Below are 13386 nucleotides of genomic sequence, written 5' to 3' on the forward strand. Positions count from 1 at the left end.
TTATGGTAAGGTTATATAAGGCATTGGTGAGGCTGAATTTAGAGTATTGTGTACAGTTTTGGTCATCTCGTTACAGGAAGGATGTAAATAAGGTTGAAAGAGTGCAGAGAAGGTTCACAAGGATGTTGCCGGGACTTGAGAAGCTGAGTAACAGAGAGAGATTGAATAGGTTGGGACTTTATTCCCTGGAGCGTAGAAGATTGAGGGGAGATTTGATAGAGGTGTACAACATTTTGATGGGTATAGATAGAGTGAATGCAAGCAGGCTTTTTCCACTGAGGCTAGGGGAGTAAAAAACCAGAGGGCATGGGTTAAGGGTGAAAGGAGAAAAGTTTAAAGGGAATATTAGGAGGGGCTTCTTCACGCAGAGAGTGGTGGGAGTGTGGAATGAGCTGCCGGGTAAAGTGGTAAATGCGGGGCCACTTCTAACATTTAAGAAAAACTTGGATGGGTTCATGGATGAGAGGGGTGTGGAGGGATATGGTCCAAGTGCAGGTCAGTGGGACTAGGCATAAAATGGTTCGGCACAGACAAGAAGGGCCAAAAAGCCTGTTTCTGAGCTGTAATTTTCTATCGTTCTATGGTTCTAGCAGCAGGGAAGAAGCTGTTCTTGAGTTGGTTGGTACGTGACCTCAGACTTTTGTATATTTTTCCCGATGGAAGAAGGTGGAAGAGAGAATGTCCGGGGTGCGTGGGGTCCTTGATTATGCTGGCTGCTTTGCCGAGGCAGCGGGAAGTGTCGACAGAGTCAATGGGAGTCAATTTATTCACAGAATCCTGGAAAAGTGCAGTAGGGGAGGCCATGAGTCCAGCAAGTTTATACCAGCTCTTTTGAAAAAAAATCCAGTTACTCCCTGTTCTTTCCTCACATTCCTGCAATATTCTTCTCCTTCATGTGTTTAACCATTTCCTTTTTGAAGGCTTTGATGGAATCTGTATCCACAGTGCTATCAGACAGTGCTTTCCAAACCTGATCATTGCATAAAGAATATTCTCCTCATGAGACCTCTGGTTCTTTTACGAGTGTCCTCTGGTTAATAACCATTCCCCCAGTGCAAATTGTTTCTCTTTGCTCACTCCATCTAAACCATTCAAGGTCTTCACCATTTCTATCAAATTCCCCAGAGCCTCTGTGGCTGAACGATGGGCAATAGAGAGAGTGCAGGAAGGAGTCATGAGAATGGTTCAGAAGATGAGGAACTTCAGTTACAAACAGTGAATGGATTGGGGAAATTGGAGCTCCTCCCTGGAGGGAAGGTTACGAGGAGTTTTGAGAGAGATGTCCAAAATTTTGAAGGGTCTGGACAGAGAGGAGAGGGAGAAACTGTTTCCACTGGTGGAAAGATTGAGAACTAGCCAGCACAGCTTCAAAGAATTGGTAAAAGAAGTGAAGGCAACTTGGTGAGTGTTTCTTGTCTGGAGCGCGCTGCCTGAGAGTGTGGTGGGGACAAGTTCAATCCAGGATTTCAAAAGTGAATCAGACTGTGATCTGAAAAGGAAGAATGTGCAGGGTAATCGGGAGAGGGTGAGAGAATGGTACTCAGGGAATTGCTCCTTCAGAGAGCCAGTGTCGACACGATGGGCCAAATGGTCTTATCTGTGCTGTCATCATTCTGTAATTCTATGACTACGGCTAGGGCCACACGAGCGTTTTATGTAGATTTAGCTCCTTGCTTTTGCACTCAGACCGGGTAGAATTTTACCGGCACTTCCGCCAGAGTTTTGTACGATTCCATCCGAAGCCGATGGAGAATGCTGTTCTCCGAGCCTCGTCCATCCCCGAGATTGGGGCGGGCGTACCGGTAAAATTCCAGCCAGAGGCTCTGTTTATGAAGCCCAGGATCCCGTGAGTTTTATTAACCGCTTTGTTAACCTGCGCTGTCATCTTCAGAGATTTGTGTACAAACCTGCGATGACAGGTAGAATTTGTGTGGTCCTTTCCGATCCATAGCGAGGATGTTTGTGTGTAAGGTGTGTGTATTTCCCTACCCCTAGAGAGATTTTTCCAAGCTTAAGATAAATTTCCAGCAGCAGGCTTTTTGGTGATTTAAAAATAAAAGTTATTTATTATCTCACATTCTCCCTGGATGTTTGCATTGCAGTATCTCAATCACTTGCATCACTCACACTTTCACACATGCAAGAATTAGATACAGATTAATTTACAGCTAGAATTACAATTCAACCTCTATGTCGATAAAGGCCTGATATCTTCTTAGCTGAGATGATCCTTTCGCTGGAGTGAAGGCCTTTGAGAAACAAAGAATTCTCGTGAAGCTGCAAATCCTCTTGTGGACGGATAGCCAATAGATTTGTCCTTACGTGGATGTGGAACCTGGGCTGGTTCAGTAATCTGGCTATGATGGCTCAGCAGTTTTGAATGTTTCTGGTCGTTCAGATGTTTGCCACTGGATTTGCTTTGTTCAGGGCATTTTCTAGTCCCTGAAAGCTAGCTTCATTCACATGACTGGGGTTGACACTTCTCCTGTCCAGACCACCATGATGCATTAGCAGTTGTCATTGGCCACTCAGTCTTATCTCTGTCCTGACCTGAGCTCAACGATTCTCCTTTATTTACTCCTCAAAGCTCATTCATCCTTATACAATGAGATGTTTCAACTTCACAGGTGACTGCAAAGTTCCCTTGTTCAGGTCCATGTTTAACTAAATATTGGCCACAGAATCGGGTACTACCCACAGTTTAAATGTCCACAGCCACATGGTAAGTTGCAGCCGTGTTCGAAGGTTGTGTGACCACTTTCACAGTCCATAACCATTAATATCTTCATGTTGTCCTGGGCACGACACACCCCAGCGCCTCTCTGCTCCTGCATCCCATTTCAAATTCTATCATTTAGTTTGTATTTTCTTTCTGCACTCTTACTACCAAAATGTATCACCTCTCAGTGTTGAATCTAATTTTATCACCCGTCTGCCCATTCCTGTCAATGTCTTTTTGAGGTCTATCACTATTTTTCTCACTTTTTATTATACGTCCAAGTTTCATGTCATCTGCAAGTTTCAAAATTGTGCCCTGCACGCTCACATGCAAGTTATTTTTCTACATCAGAAACAAGAGTGGACAGAATACTGGACTTTGGAAAACTCCATTTATCCCTCCCTCCAATCTGAAAAAAACAACCGTTTGCTCTATCCTCTGTCTTCTATCCCACTTTGAATCCATGTTATTGCTGCTGCGAATACAAAATAACAAAATAGAATCTTTAGAACAGCACAGAACGAGGCCATTTGGCCCATCATGCTGGGCCAGCACTTTAAAAGAATTAGTCCTAAATCCCAACTTGTTAACCATATCTCTCTAAAATTAGTCCAGTTCAAGAACATGTCCAATTGCCTTTTCCAAGGGAATCTGTTTCCACAGCCCTTTCAGAAGGTACATTCCAGAACTTCACGATTTTCTGTGTGGAGAACTTTCTGCCCATTTTTCTTCCAGGTCTTTTCCTGATTCTCTTCAATCTGTGTCCCTCTATGTTCCTCCTGTCACTGGAAACACTTTCTCCTGATTTACTCCATCAAAACTCTTCTTGATTTTTGAGCTCCTCTATTAAATCTCCTCTTAACCTTCTCTGCTCCAAGGAGAACAATCCCAGCTTCTCCAGTCTCTCCACATTCCCCAAAGTCCCTCATCCCTGGGAACATTCTAGCAAATCTCCTCCGCACCCTCTCCAAACTTTAAGTGCTCAGAATTGGACCCTAAGCTGCTAGCCAATGTTTTGTCAAAGTTGAGTATGAGCGAGATGATGTTCTATTCAAATACCCCAATTTACAAAACCAAGTATCCCGTAGCCTTTCTTAACCGTCTGATCACTTTGTCCTGCCACATTCAAGGATCTGTGAAAATGCAAACCCCAGGTCCCATTCCTCCTCAACCTTGCAAAATAGTCTGTTTTTACATTACACGCTGTTCCTCCCAAAATGCATCAGCTCACACTTATTCACATTAAACTGCCAACGCCGCTTCTCTTCCCTCTGCCTCAGTCCATGTCCTCTCCAGTCTCTGCAAGATGAAACTTGTGGCATATTGCTATGTGAAGATTGGCTGCTGCAATCTTTACTACAGTGAAAATACAGCATGAATCTGACAGTGTTGGAACTCACTCGAAATCTTCAATCTTCACCTGAATGAGGAGTTACTTCCTCACCAAGTTTTATATTTAACATCACTCACACAGCAAATATTTAGCGATAAATTAACTGCATAAAAATAGCATTTATTCACTTCTATGGAGCATAACAAATCACAAATGTTCAGAGAAAGGGTTCTAATTTTGCACTTCCAGATGAGGTTGCTCTCTGCGAGATAGTGAGGAATTCCTGCTAGCTCCACTCAGCGCAGACATTTCCAATGTCGGACTCAATGAGAGAGAGAAAGATCTCCTGTCGAAACAGCTCCAGATTGAGGTGCCTGAATAATCTACAGCTAATAAGCCGGTGGGGTTGTACGTGTTCCTGCTGCTCTGGGTTAGATGATCCACCAGAGGGGCTGCCATTCGGAATCTCTCCCTTTCTCTGCCATGGAAAAACACCTGGAATACAAACAGCCAAGACAGGAAAGTTGATGAGAAGTGAGACACAGAATGGATGGTTCACTCAAGAGGAGAGATTAGGAAAGCGAGGAGAGTTCCCCCTTACAGCAGGAACAACTGGAAGAGATTTAATCGAGGTGCAAATAAGAAGACAGTGGCTGGGGTTTTACCGACACGCCCGCCCGAGGCCAACGGAAAAGGCCATTCTGCGCAGGGCGGGTGTGGCGGTACAATCGGAACCAGTGTCTCCAGTGACGGGGGGTCAGTAACCGGAGACAAACAGGTTGAAGCCAATTTGCAAAAAAACCTCCTCTGCGCAGATGAGGGGAATTTTTAAGAACATAAGAAATAGGAGCAGGAGTAGGCCATCTAGCCCCTCGAGCCTGCCCCGCCATTCAATAAGATCATGGCTGATCTGATAGTGGTTTAGTTCCACTTACCCGCCCGCTCCCCATAACCCTTAATTCCCTTATTGATCAGAAATCTATCTATCCGTGACTTAAACATATTTAACGAGGTAGCCTCCACTGCTTCAATGGGCAGAGAATTCCAGAGATTCACTACCCTCTGAGAGAAGAAGTTCCTCCTCAACTCTGTTCTAAACTGACTCCCCCTTATTTTGAGGCTGTGTCCTCTAGTTCTTGTTTCCTTTCTAAGTGGAAAGAATCTCTCTGCCTCTATCCTGTCGAGCCCCTTCATTATCTTATATGTCTCTATAAGATCTCCCCTCAGCCTTCTAAACTCCAACGAGTACAGGCCCAATCTTCTCAATCTCTCCTCATAAGCTAACCCCCTCATCTCCGGTATCAACCTGGTGAACCTTCTCTGCACTCCCTCCAAGGCCAATATATCCTTTCGCAAATAAGGGGACCAAAATTGCACACAGTACTCCAGTTGCGGCCTCACCAGTACCTTGTACAATTGCAGCAAGACCTCCCTGCTTTTATACTCCATCCCCTTCGCGATAAAGGCCAACATTCCATTTGCCTTCTTGATCACCTGCTGCACCTGCAAACTGAGTTTTTGCGATTCATGCACAAGGACCCCCAGGTCCCTCTGCACAGTAGCATGTTGTAATTTTTCACCATTTAAATAATAGTCCATTTTACTATTATTCCTTCCAAAGTGGATAACCTCACACTTGTCAACGTTATACTCCATCTGCCAGATCCTCGCCCACTCACTTAGCCTATCCAAATCTCTCTGCAGACTTTCCGCATCCTCCACGCAATTCGCTTTCCCACTCATCTTTGTGTCATCCGCAAACTTTGTTACCCTACACTCGGTCCCCTCCTCCAGATCATCTATGTATATGGTAAACAGTTGAGGCCCCAGCACCGATCCCTGCGGCACGCCACTAGTCACCAACTGCCAACCAGAAAAGCACCCATTTATTCCAACTCCCTGCTTCCTGTGAGATAGCCAATCCTCAATCCACGCTAACACTTCATCCCCAACTCCGTGTACCCTAATCTTCTGCAGCAACCTTTTATGAGGCACCTTATCGAACGCCTTTTGGAAATCCAAAAACACCACATCCACCGGTTCCCCTCTGTCAACTGCACTCGTTACATCTTCATAAAAATCCAGTAACTTCGTCAAGCACGACTTTCCCTTCATGAATCCATGCTGCGTCTGCTTGATCGAACCATTTTTTTCCAGGTGTCCTGCTATTTCTTCTTTAATGATGGATTCCAGCAATTTCCCAAATACGGACGTTAAGCTAACCGGCCTGTAGTTACCCGCCTTTTGTCTACCTCCTTTTTTAAACAGTGGCATCACATTAGCTGTTTTCCAATCAGCCGGCACTTCCCCAGAGTCGAGCGAATTTTGATAAATTACAACCAACTATTACTTCTGCCATTTCTTTCAGTACCCTGGGATGCATTCCATCCGGGCCCGGGGACTTGTCTACCTTTCGTTCCATTAGCCTACCAAGCACTACTTCTTTAGTAATAGTAATCGTTTTAAGGACCTCACCCCCTACAGTCCCACGACCGTCAATTTTCGGTAAGCTATTCGTGTCCTCGACCGTGAAGACCGACACAAAAAACTTGTTTAAGGCCTCGGCCATTTCCTCGTTTCCCATTATTAAATCCCCTTCTCGTCTTCTAAGGGTCCAACATTTACTTTAGCTACTCTTTTCCTTTTTATATATTTGTAAAAACTTTTACGATCAGTTTTTATATTTTGTGCTAGTTTAGTTTCATAATCTATCTTTCCTTTCTTTATTAGAGTTGTTGTGATCTGGAATGTGCAGAAAGGGTGGTGGAAATAGATTCAATAATAACTTTCAAAAGGGAATTGGAGAGATAGTTGGAAGGGAAAGATTTGCAGAGATACAGGGAAGGAGCTGGGTCGGTATGATTAATTGGGAGAGTTCGTTCATAGAGACAGCACATACACGATGGGCCGAATGGGCTCATTCTGTGCTATAGATTTTGTGAACAGACTTGTTTTTATTCAACAAATGATCCCACATTGCAGCAGGTAACAGATTCCTCAGCACAATGATTGTACTGCACTGTCAGAGAGTCAGTACCGAGGGAGTGCTGCACTGTCAGAGGGTCAGTACTGAGGGAGTGCTGCACTGTCAGAGGGTCAGTACTGAGGGAGTGCCGCACTGTCAGAGAGTCAGTACTGAGGGAGTGCCGCACTGTCAGAGAGTCAGTACTGAGGGAGTGCTGCACTGTCAGAGGGTCAGTACTGAGGGAGTGCTGCACTGTCAGAGGGTCAGTACTGAGGGAGTGCCGCACTGTCAGAGAGTCAGTACTGAGGGAGTGCCGCACTGTCAGAGAGTCAGTACTGAGGGAGTGCTGCACTGTCAGAGGGTCAGTACTGAGGGAGTGCTGCACGGTCAGAGAGTCAGTACTGAGGGAGTGCCGCACTGTCAGAGAGTCAGTACTGAGGGAGTGCCGCACTGTCAGAGAGTCAGTACTGAGGGAGTGCTGCACTGTCAGAGGGCCAGTACTGAGGGAGTGCCACATGTCAGACGGTCAGTACTGAGGGAGTGCTGCACTGTCAGAGGGTCAGTACTGAGGGAGTGCCGCACTGTCAGAGGGTCAGTACTGAGCGAACATAAGAACATAAGAACTTGGAGCGGGAGTAGGCCATTCGGCCCCTCGAGTCTGCTCCACCATTAAATAAGATCATGGCTGATCTTTTTGTGGACTCAGCTCCACTTACCCGCCCGCTCACCATAACCCTTAATTCCTTTATTGTTCAAAAATTTATCAATCCTTGCCTTAAAAACATTCAGTGAGGTAGCCTCAACTGCTTCACTGGGCAGGGAATTGCATGGGAATTCCAGGCAATGCTGCACTGTCAGAGGGTCAGTGTTGAGAGAGTGCTGCACTGTCAGAGGGTCAGTACTGAGGGAGTGCCGCACTGTCAGAGGGTCAGTACTGAGGGAGTGCTGCACTGTCAGAGGGTCAGTGTTGAGGGAGTGCTGCACTGTCAGAGGGTCAGTACTGAGGGAGTGCTGCACTGTCAGAGGGTCAGTACTGAGGGAGTGCTGCACTGTCAGGGGGTCAGTACTGAGGGAGTGCTGCATTGTCAGATGATCAGTACTGAAGGAGTGCTGCATTGTCAGAGAGTCAGTACTGAGGGAGTGCCGCACTGTCAGAGGGTCAGTACTGAGGGAGCGCCGCACTGTCAGAGTGTCAGTACTGAGGGAGTGCCGCACTGTCAGAGTGTCAGTACTGAAGGAGCGTTGCATTGTCAGAGAGTCAGTACTGAGGGAGTGCCGCACTGTCAGAGAGTCAGTACTGAAGGAGCGTTGCATTGTCAGAGAGTCAGTGCTGAGGGAGTGCCGCACTGTCAGAGTGTCAGTACTGAAGGAGCGTTGCATTGTCAGAGAGTCAGTGCTGAGGGAGTGCTGCACAAGGGTCGGATCAAGGAAAACCCCAAGGCTTTTTACTCTTATGTGAGGAATAAAAGAATGACCTTAGAATAATAAAATAATAGAAACCCAACAGTGCAGAATGAGGCCATCTAGCCCATCGAGTCTGCACCGACCACAATCCCACCCAGGCCCTACCCCCATATCCCGACACATTTACCCGCTAATCCCTCTAACCTACGCATCTCAGGTCACTGAGGGAGAATTTTAGCATAGCCAATCAACCTAAGCTGCACATATTTGGACTGTGGGAAGAAACCGGAGCACCTGGAGGAAGCCCACGCAGACACGAGGAGAATGTGCAAACTCCACACAGACAGTGACCCAAGCCAGGAATCGAACCCAGGTCCCTGGAGCTGTGAAGCAGCAGTGCTAACCACTGTGCTACCGTGCCGGACCAGGGTGAGGTTAGGGCCGGTCAAGGACAGTAGTGGGAACTTGTGTATGGAGTCAGTAGAGATAGGAAAGGTGATGAATGAATACTTTTCTTCAGTGTTCACCAAGGAGAGGGGCCATGTTTTTGAGGAAGAGAAGGTGTTACAGGCTAATAGGCTGGAGGAAGTAGATGTTCGTAGGGAGGATGTACCAGCAGTTTTGAATAAACTGAAGGTCGATAAGTCCCCTGGGCCTGATGAAATATATCCTAGGATTCTTTGGGAGGCAAGGGATGAGGTTGCAGAGCCTTTGGCTTTGATCTTTGGGTCCTCACTGTCCACGGGGATGGTGCCAGAGGACTGGAGAGTGGCGAATGTTGTTCCTCTGTTTAAGGAAGGGAATAGAAATGACCCTGGTAATTATAGGCTGGTTAGTCTTACTTCTGTGGTTGGTAAGTTGATGGAAAAGGTCCTTAGGGATGGGATTTACGACCATTTAGAAAGATGCAGATTAATCCGGGATAGTCAGCACGGATTCGTGAAGAGCAAGTCGTGCCTCACAAATTTGATTGAATTTTTTGAGGAGGTAACTAAGTGTGTTGATGAAGGTAGGGCAGTTGATGTCATATACATGGATTTTAGTAAGGCATTTGATAAGGTCCCCCATGATCGGTTTATGATGAAAGTAAGGAGGTGTGGGATAGAGGGAAAGTTGGCCGATTGGATAGGTAACTGGCTGTCTGATCGAAGACAGAGGGTGGTGGTGGATGGAAAATTTTCGGACTGGAGGCAGGTTGCTAGCGGAGTGCCACAGGGATCAGTGCTTGGTCCTCTGCTCTTTGTGATTTTTATTAATGACTTAGAGGAGGGGGCTGAAGGGTGGATCAGTAAATTTGCTGATGACACCAAGATTGGTGGAGTAGTGGATGAGGTGGAGGGCTGTTGTAGACTGCAAAGAGACATAGATAGGATGCAAAGCTGGGCTGAAAAATGGCAGATGGAGTTTAACCCTGATAAATGTGAGGTGATTCATTTTGGTAGGACTAATTTAAATGTGGATTACAGGGTCAAAGGACCTGAAGACTGTGGAGGAACAGAGAGATCTTGGGGTCCATATCCACAGATCTCTGAAGGTTGCCACTCAAGTGGATAGCGCTGTGAAGAAGGCCGTTAGTGTGTTAGCTTTTATTAACAGGGGGTTGGAGTTTAAGAGCCGTGGGGTTATGCTGCAACTGTACAGGACCTTGGTGAGACCACATTTGGAATATTGTGTGCAGTTCTGGTCACCTCACTATAAGAAGGATGTGGAAGCGCTGGAAAGAGTGCAAAGGAGATTTACCAGGATGCTGCCTGGTTTGGAGGGTAGGTCTTATGAGGAATGATTGAGGGAGCTCGGGCTGTGCTCTCTGGAGCGGAGGAGGTTGAGGGGAGACTTAAAAGAGGTTTATAAAATGTTGAAGGGAATAGATAGAGTGAACATTCAAAGACTATTTCCTCGGGTGGATGGAGCTATTACAAGGGGGCATAACTATAGGTTTCATGGTGGGAGATATAGGAAGGATGTCCGAGGTAGGTTCTTTACTCAGAGAGTTTTTGGGTGTGGAATGGACTGCCTGCAGTGATAGTGGAGTCAGACACTTTAGGAACATTTAAGCGGTTATTGGATAGGCACATGGAGCACACCAGGATGATAGGGAGTGGGATAGCTTGATCTTGGTTTCAGATAAACCTCGGCACAACATCGTGGGCCGAAGGGCCTGTTCTGTGCTGTACTGTTCTATGTTCTATGTTCTAATCAGAGGGTCTGTACTGAGGGAGCGCCGCATTGTCAGAGGGTCAGTGCAGAGGGAGTGCCGCACTGTCAGAGGGTCAGTACTGAAGGAGTGCTGCACTGTCAGAGGGTCAGTACTGTGGGAGTGCTGCACTGTCAGAGGGACACTTACTGAGGGAGTGCCGCACTATCAGAGGGTCAGTACTGAGCGAACATAAGAACATACGAACTAGAAGCAGGAGTAGGCCATCTGGCCCCTCGAGCCTGCTCTGCCATTCAATAAGATCATGACTGATATTTTTGTGAACTCAGCTCCACTGCCCGCCCGCTCACCATAACCCTTAATTCCTTTACTGTTGAAAAGTGTATCTATCCTTGCCTTAAAACATCGCTTCTCGGCCTTTTGGCTAAGATCAAGTGTAGTATGGATCGCCTGCACTTGGTTGGGGTCATTGGGTTACGCTGAGGCTTCATATGTTTCATATGAAGCAATTTTTAAAAGCGGCATCTCGGCCTTTTGGCTAAGATGCAAATGAGCTCAAGTCTTGGAGGAGGATCCTCCCCCTTCTCCAATCAGCTTGACTCATGAAGATCAGGCCCAGGACAGGGTGGTTTTGGTCTCCCGCCCTGTCTTGTCAGCCTGGATCTGAAATGTCTCAACTTGTTGAGACTCTGAATTGGATTTGATTTGATTGAATTGGAAAAGTATAAAAAAAAACATTCAGTGAGGTAGCCTCAACTGCTTCACTGGGCAGGGAATTCCAGGCAATGCTGCAGTGTCAGAGGGTCAGTGCTGAGGGAGTGCCGCACTGTCAGAGGGTCAGTACTGAGCGAGTGCTGCACTGTCAGAGGGTCAGTGCTGAGGGAGTGCCGCACTGTCAGAGGGTCAGTACTGAGGGAGTGCCGCACTGTCAGAGGGTCAGTACTGAGGGAGTGCCGCACTGTCAGAGGGTCAGTACTGAGCGAGTGCTGCACTGTCAGAGAGTCAGTATTGAGGGAGTGCCGCACTGTCAGAGGGTCAGTACTGAGGGAGTGCCGCACTGTCAGAGGGTCAGTACTGAGCGAGTGCTGCACTGTCAGAGGGTCAGTGCTGAGGGAGTGCCGCACTGTCAGAGGGTCAGTACTGAGGGAGTGCCGCACTGTCAGAGGGTCAGTACTGAGGAAGTGCCGCACTGTCAGAGGGTCAGTACTGAGCGAGTGCTGCACTGTCAGAGAGTCAGTATTGAGGGAGTGCCGCACTGTCAGAGGGTCAGTACTGAGGGAGTGCCGCACTGTCAGAGGGTCAGAACTGAGGGAGTGCTGCACTGTCAGAGGGTCAGTACTGAGGGAGTGCCGCACTGTCAGAGGGTCAGAACTGAGGGAGTGCCGCACTGTCAGAGGGTCAGTACTGAGGGAGTGCCGCACCGTCAGAGGGTCAGTGCTGAGAGAGTGCCGCACTGTCAGAGGGTCAGTGCTGAGGGAGTGCCGCACTGTCAGAGGGTCAGTACTGAGGGAGTGCTGCACTGTCAGAGGGTCAGTACTGAGGGAGTGCCGCACCGTCAGAGGGTCAGTACTGAGAGAGTGCCGCACTGTCACAGGGTCAGTGCTGAGGGAGTGCTGCACTGTCAGAGGGTCAGAACTGAGAGAGTGCTGCACTGTCAGAGGGTCAGTACTGAGGGAGAACTGCACTGTCAGTGGGTCAGTACTGAGGGAGTGCCGCAGTGTCAGAGGGTCAGTGCTGAGGGTGTGCCGCACTGTCAGAGGGTCAGTGCTGAGGGAGTGCTGCACTGTCAGAGGGTCAGAACTGAGGGAGTGCTGCACTGTCAGAGGGTCAGTGCTGAGGGTGTGCCGCACTGTCAGAGGGTCAGTACTGAGGGAGTGCCGCACTGTCAGAGGGTCAGTACTGAGGGAGTGCCGCACCGTCAGAGGGTCAGAACTGAGAGAGTGCCGCACTGTCAGTGGGTCAGTACTGAGGGAGTGCTGCACTGTCAGAGGGTCAGTACTGAGGGAGTACCGCACTGTCAGAGGGTCAGTACTGAGAGAGTGCCGCACTGTCAGAGGGTCAGTGCTGAGGGAGTGCCGCACTGTCAGAGGGTCAGTGCTGAGGGAGTGCCGCACTGTCAGAGGGTCAGTACTGAGGGAGTGCTGCACTGTCAGAGGGTCAGAACTGAGAGAGTGCTGCACTGTCAGATGGTCAGTACTGAGGGAGAACTGCACTGTCAGTGGGTCAGTACTGAGGGAGTGCTGCACTGTCAGAGGGTCAGAACTGAGGGAGTGCTGCACTGTCAGAGGGTCAGAACTGAGGGAGTGCCGCACCGTCAGAGGGTCAGTACTGAGGGAGAACTGCACTGTCAGAGGGTCAGAACTGAGGGAGTGCTGCACTGTCAGAGGGTCAGAACTGAGGGAGTGCCGCACCGTCAGAGGGTCAGTACTGAGAGAGTGCTGCACTGTCAGAGGGTCAGTACTGAGGGAGAACTGCACTGTCAGTGGGTCAGTACTGAGGGAGTGCCGCACTGTCAGAGGATCAGTACTGAGGGAATGCTGGACTGTCAGAGGGTCAGTACTGAGGGAGTGCCGCACTGTCAGAGGGTCAGTGCTGAGGGAGTGCCGCACTGTCAGAGGGTCAGTACTGAGGGAGTGCTGCACTGTCAGAGGGTCAGAACTGAGAGAGTGCTGCACTGTCAGAGGGTCAGTACTGAGGGAGAACTGCACTGTCAGTGGGTCAGTACTGAGGGAGTGCTGCACTGTCAGAGGGTCAGAACTGAGGGAGTGCTGCACTGTCAGAGGGTCAGAACTGAGGGAGTGCCGCACCGT

General features: G+C 48.3%; 1 pseudogene; it reads left to right on the forward strand.

Moving 5' to 3' along the window:
* Positions 1-10980: 10980 nt before the first annotated feature.
* LOC144498096 (U2 spliceosomal RNA) lies at positions 10981-11188 on the forward strand (annotated as a pseudogene).
* The last annotated feature ends 2198 nt before the right edge of the window (positions 11189-13386 follow it).

This window comes from Mustelus asterias, chromosome 8 (genome assembly GCF_964213995.1).
Source record: "Mustelus asterias chromosome 8, sMusAst1.hap1.1, whole genome shotgun sequence".
NCBI lineage: Eukaryota > Metazoa > Chordata > Chondrichthyes > Carcharhiniformes > Triakidae > Mustelus > Mustelus asterias.